Source organism: Schistosoma haematobium, chromosome 5 (genome assembly GCF_000699445.3).
Source record: "Schistosoma haematobium chromosome 5, whole genome shotgun sequence".
In the NCBI taxonomy this organism is placed as follows: Eukaryota; Metazoa; Platyhelminthes; class Trematoda; order Strigeidida; family Schistosomatidae; genus Schistosoma; species Schistosoma haematobium.
In genome coordinates, this window is record NC_067200.1 from 20,752,816 (window position 1) to 20,758,815 (window position 6,000).

The following is a 6,000-nucleotide window of genomic DNA, read 5'->3' on the forward strand; positions in this document are numbered from 1 at the left end:
TAGACATTGTCATAAAGAACAAGGACACGTAGGAAGATCATTAGAAAAAGGGTATGGATATGTGTTTACTTGTTTGCAAACATGGGCAGTACATATTGAAATGATGTGTAATTTGATTACTGATTCATTTATAATGGCTCTATTACGTTTTATTGGAAGAAGAAGGAAACCTCCAGAGATTTACAGTGTCAGTGCGTCAAGCTTCGTGGGGACAGTTTCTGAGTTAAGCAAGTTTGTGCAGCAGTCGAATCAGAAGATAAACATTGAATTGTCAGCGAGGCCCTCATCCAAAAGCATGGGTGGAGTTTGGGGAAGAGTGATTAGGCCTATATCACGACTGTTATTGTTGATCACCAGAGAACAGGTGAAGCAGGTCTCCTTGAAGCTTTGGATTAGTCTTTGTTGTTATTAATGTAGTTAGGTCGAGTAGGCGTACTGTTGTAAGTCCTACTCGTTCCTATGGTGTGATATGTTATATAATGAACCATGACCGTAGGCATCAAGGTAGCTTGTGTGATATGGAGGGATTTTGGGGGCCGGTGTAAGATCCATTTTGAAGGTCTTGTATGTTGGTGAAAATCCCTCCATGTATATACTTGTACTTTATTCCTATTGATCACATTAGTTGTACATTGTTGTATTTTGATTACATTTGAATTGTTAATATTTGTATTTTTGTTATAGTTTTTGTTTTTATTACGCATTCACTAAGTTTGTGTTTCTTCCTGAACTGCATCTGCGTTGTTTTACTTGACACTTGTTCTTGGCGGTAGCCATATTGATTTGTTCCTCCTGTTGTGTGTGATCTATCCAGCCAGGATAGAATAACGTTGATTTGTTGTGATTGGTAATTTTTCCTCATCTTCTATCAACTTCTTTATTTATTGTAATTTAGATTTAATTGATTGAACAATCATTGGTTGAATAGCCGGGTGATAATATTTGTTTAGGTAATGATTTACATTAAATTTATTATGAATTATAGAACTGCTAGTTACCCGATTACTTGTTCTGATTTCGACGGGAAAGGGCGCGTGTCTAAAGTCCCCGGTAGGCTATTCTTCAACATCCAAACCGTAGTTTGGATCCTACAGTTCTAAACAATTATTACTTGGCCGAAATCCTTTGGTAATCGTTCACGGATTTTCTGGAAATAATTGGTCGTGTCGCTTATAATGCCAGTTAATCGTCGAAGGAGATCAGGCTCAAAGTTCGTCGATGTTAACGAAGAATCCCCTATTGTCAAGCAAGTGCCTTTTGACGTCCTTAAGGGTCATGGTTCAGACTTAAATAGGGTTAATTATCATGGCAGTGATTCTAGCCTTAATTCGATGTCAGATGATGTAAAAATCTTAGTTTAAAGGAGGAGCAAAGGCCTGAATTACTAGGAAAGAGCATGTCGCCTATAGTCCACGTTGTTGGCCCAGAGCTACCAAAGGTTGAATTGAGTTATATCGATGGAGAGCCAAGAGGTTATTGGAAATTTATAAGGCAATTTGAGACGTATGTAGCATCAAGAGTCACGGATGATAGCCAGCGCTTGCTCTATTTGATACACTACTGTAAGGGCAAGGCTAAAACAGCTATTGAAGGTTGCGTCATGATGGAGGCATCCTCTGGCTATAAAAGAGCAAGGGAGATTTTAAAACGTTTTTTCGGACAGCCTCACGTAATTGCTCGAGAAACACTAGAGGACTTATTCAGTGCTGTGAATTTTGAGTATATTGACGGGGAGCAACTATCAAATTTGGCTATTAAAATGGAAAACTGTGCCATGGTCTTGGAGCAGATGAATTATACTTCTGATCTAAATTCCTTAGTTACCTTGGAAAGAATAGTGAGACTCTTGCCTCAACCTATGCAAGCCCAGTGGGCGGACTGGGTGGATAAATTGACTGAAGATAACAGGGAACCGACCTTCGACGAGCTCACTCAGTTTATCGCATCGCGTGCGAGAGTGGCTTGTAGTAGATTTGGACGGTTAGCAAACCGTTCTAGAAAAGGACATAACGTGAAGACGAACTGTCACGTGCAATCAGAGCAAGGGAATAGTTCGACAATGAAAACTAAATGCAGTATGTGTTCGTACGACCATGCCATTGATAAATGTCCACAGTTCTTAGTGCTTACAGTTCAAGACCGATGGTCTCACGCTAAAAGCAAGGGTATCTGTTTCGTCTGTCTTAGACAAGGACATAAGGTTAATGAATGTAAGATGACAAGGCTCTGTAAGGTTGACAGTTGCGGGAGGAGACATCACGCTCTGCTGCACACTGACTCGACAAGCAACGTCGTAAATGATAAGCCATCATGCCCGGAATATAGGAAAAGAGTTATTAATCATACCAGTAAGATACAGACACTAGAGAACGAAATACGTAAGCCTTATGACGTAGAGTTTTCAGATGCTTATTCAAGTGATAAATCATTATCAGTAGACGACAAGGTGGCTATAAAGATTGTGGAAGGTGGCACGCGCTTCGGCAACGGTCATTTTGTAGTTTCTATACCTTGGAAAAAGAATCCAGATATGAAAGTGGATAACTATGAAGTAGCAAACCGTAGATTACAAAGTTTGAAGGGTATGTTGTCGAAGGATGTCAGTCTGCACATCAAGTATATCGAAAGTACTGAAAGTGATTTTACTAAGACTTATGCGGAGAGGGTCTTTGAAATATATCTGCAGTCTTATTATCGCCCTCGATGGTATTTACCTCATCGTGCAATATTAAACATGAAAAACCAGATCTTAGAGTGGTCCTTGATTGTGCCGCCCAGTTTGCAGGGGTTCCCCGAAATGATATGATTTATCAAGAACTCGATACTACCGTTGAGTTAATGTGTATATTATTAAGTTTTCGCAAGGAGGCAGTTGCAATCCCTGCAGATGTTGAAGAAATGTTCATGCAAGTGAATGTCCCTGAGTCTGATCGAGGAGCTTCAAGATTTCTGTGGTGGCAGGAGGGGGACATGTCGAGAGGACCGTCTGAGTTTCAAATGACAACTCATGCATTTGGTGCCACATCATCGCCCTTTCGTGCGAACCTTGCCTTGAATAAGACGGCCCAAATATTCTCTGACGATTATGATAGTTATGTCGTAGATACTGTCAAGAATAATTTCTATGTTGATGATTGCTTGATATCTATTCCCACTTGTGATCAAGCAAAGAGTTTCGTTAAGCATATAAGTGAATTATTATGTAGAGGAAGTATGCAAAAATGACCGATCTTGAATCTTGGTTCAAATGTCCTATTTTATTGCATGGCGAGTTTTATATAACAATCACTGACTGTACGGAACCTACTCTTGACGATATTGAGTTTAGAAAAACTGCTGTGGTTAACTTGAGTAGTATAAAGTACAACAAGACACCTGTTCTCTTTTATTATTCCGAGTGGTTGAAATTAGTCAGAGCTGTAACCTGGTTTAAAAGGTTCATCGAATTCCTGATGGTACTTCGTTTGCCGAGTTGTGAAGGACCCGTTCATCTAGGATGTTTAAAGGTCAAAGAGCTTGAGATTGCCAAGCGTAAGATTTTATTGATGGCTCAGAGAGAAGTGTATGGAGAATTACTTAGTGAATTTAAAAACAGCAGTAAAGTAGTAAGCCATGATGGTCTGAAAGGTTTATCGTTGATAATGCTTGATGGGTTACTCTGCGTTGGAGGTCGACTAAGATACTCAGATTTCCCAAATGCTTTTAGATATCCAGTAATTTTACCTAGTCGACACTTAGTGACGGAAATGATAATTAGACATTGTCATAAAGAACAAGGACACGTAGGAAGATCATTAGAAAAAGGGTATGGATATGTGTTTACTTGTTTGCAAACATGGGCAGTACATATTGAAATGATGTGTAGTTTGATTACTGATTCATTTTTAATGGCTCTATTACGTTTTATTGGAAGAAGAAGGAAACCTCCAGAGATTTACAGTGTCAGTGCGTCAAGCTTCGTGGGGACAGTTTCTGAGTTAAGCAAGTTTGTGCAGCAGTCGAATCAGAAGATAAACATTGAATTGTCAGCGAGGCCCTCATCCAAAAGCATGGGTGGAGTTTGGGGAAGAGTGATTAGGTCTATATCACGACTGTTATTGTTCATCATCAGAGAACAGGTGAAGCAGGCCTCCTTGAAGCTTTGGATTAGTCTTTGTTGTTATTAATGTAGTTAGGTCGAGTAGGCGTACTGTTGTAAGTCCTACTCGTTCCTATGGTGTGATATGTTATATAATGAACCATGACCGTAGGCATCAAGGTAGCTTGTGTGATATGGAGGGATTTTGGGGGCCGGTGTAAGATCCATTTTGAATGTGTTGTGTGTTGGTGAAAATCCCTCCATGTATATACTTGTACTTTATTCCTATTGATCACATTAGTTGTACATTGTTGTATTTTGATTACATTTGAATTGTTAATATTTGTATTTTTGTTATAGTTTTTGTTTTTATTACGCATTCACTAAGTTTGTGTTTCTTCCTGAACTGCATCTGCGTTGTTTTACTTGACACTTGTTCTTGGCGGTAGCCATATTGATTTGTTCCTCCTGTTGTGTGTGATCTATCCAGTCAGGATAGAATAACGTTCATTTGTTGTGATTGGTAATTTTTCCTCATCTTCTATCAACTTCTTTATTTATTGTAATTTAGATTTAATTGATTGAACAATCATTGGTTGAATAGCCGGGTGATAATATTTGTTTAGGTAATGATTTACATTAAATTTATTATGAATTATAGAACCGCTAGTTACCCGATTACTTGTTCTGATTTCGACGGGAAAGGGCGCATGTCTAAAGTCCCTGGTAGGCTATTCTTCAACATCCAAACCGTAGTTTGGATCCTACAGTTCTAAACAATTATTACTTGGCCGAAATCCTTTGGTAATCGTTCACGGATTTTCTGGAAATAATTGGTCGTGTCGCTTATAATGCCAGTTAATCGTCGAAGGAGATCAGGCTCAAAGTTCGTCGATGTTAACGAAGAATCCCCTATTGTCAAGCAAGTGCCTTTTGACGTCCTTAAGGGTCATGGTTCAGACTTAAATAGGGTTAATTATCATGGCAGTGATTCTAGCCTTAATTCGATGTCAGATGATGTAAAAATCTTAGTTTAAAGGAGGAGCAAAGGCCTGAATTACTAGGAAAGAGCATGTCGCCTATAGTCCACGTTGTTGGCCCAGAGCTACCAAAGGTTGAATTGAGTTATATCGATGGAGAGCCAAGAGGTTATTGGAAATTTATAAGGCAATTTGAGACGTATGTAGCATCAAGAGTCACGGATGATAGCCAGCGCTTGCTCTATTTGATACACTACTGTAAGGGCAAGGCTAAAACAGCTATTGAAGGTTGCGTCATGATGGAGGCATCCTCTGGCTATAAAAGAGCAAGGGAGATTTTAAAACGTTTTTTCGGACAGCCTCACGTAATTGCTCGAGAAACACTAGAGGACTTATTCAGTGCTGTGAATTTTGAGTATATTGACGGGGAGCAACTATCAAATTTGGCTATTAAAATGGAAAACTGTGCCATGGTCTTGGAGCAGATGAATTATACTTCTGATCTAAATTCCTTAGTTACCTTGGAAAGAATAGTGAGACTCTTGCCTCAACCTATGCAAGCCCAGTGGGCGGACTGGGTGGATAAATTGACTGAAGATAACAGGGAACCGACATTCGACGAGCTCACTCAGTTTATCGCATCGCGTGCGAGAGTGGCTTGTAGTAGATTTGGACGGTTAGCAAACCGTTCTAGAAAAGGACATAACGTGAAGACGAACTGTCACGTGCAATCAGAGCAAGGGAATAGTTCGACAATGAAAACTAAATGCAGTATGTGTTCGTACGACCATGCCATTGATAAATGTCCACAGTTCTTAGTGCTTACAGTTCAAGACCGATGGTCTCACGCTAAAAGCAAGGGTATCTGTTTCGTCTGTCTTAGACAAGGACATAAGGTTAATGAATGTAAGATGACAAGGCTCTGTAAGGTTGACAGTTGCG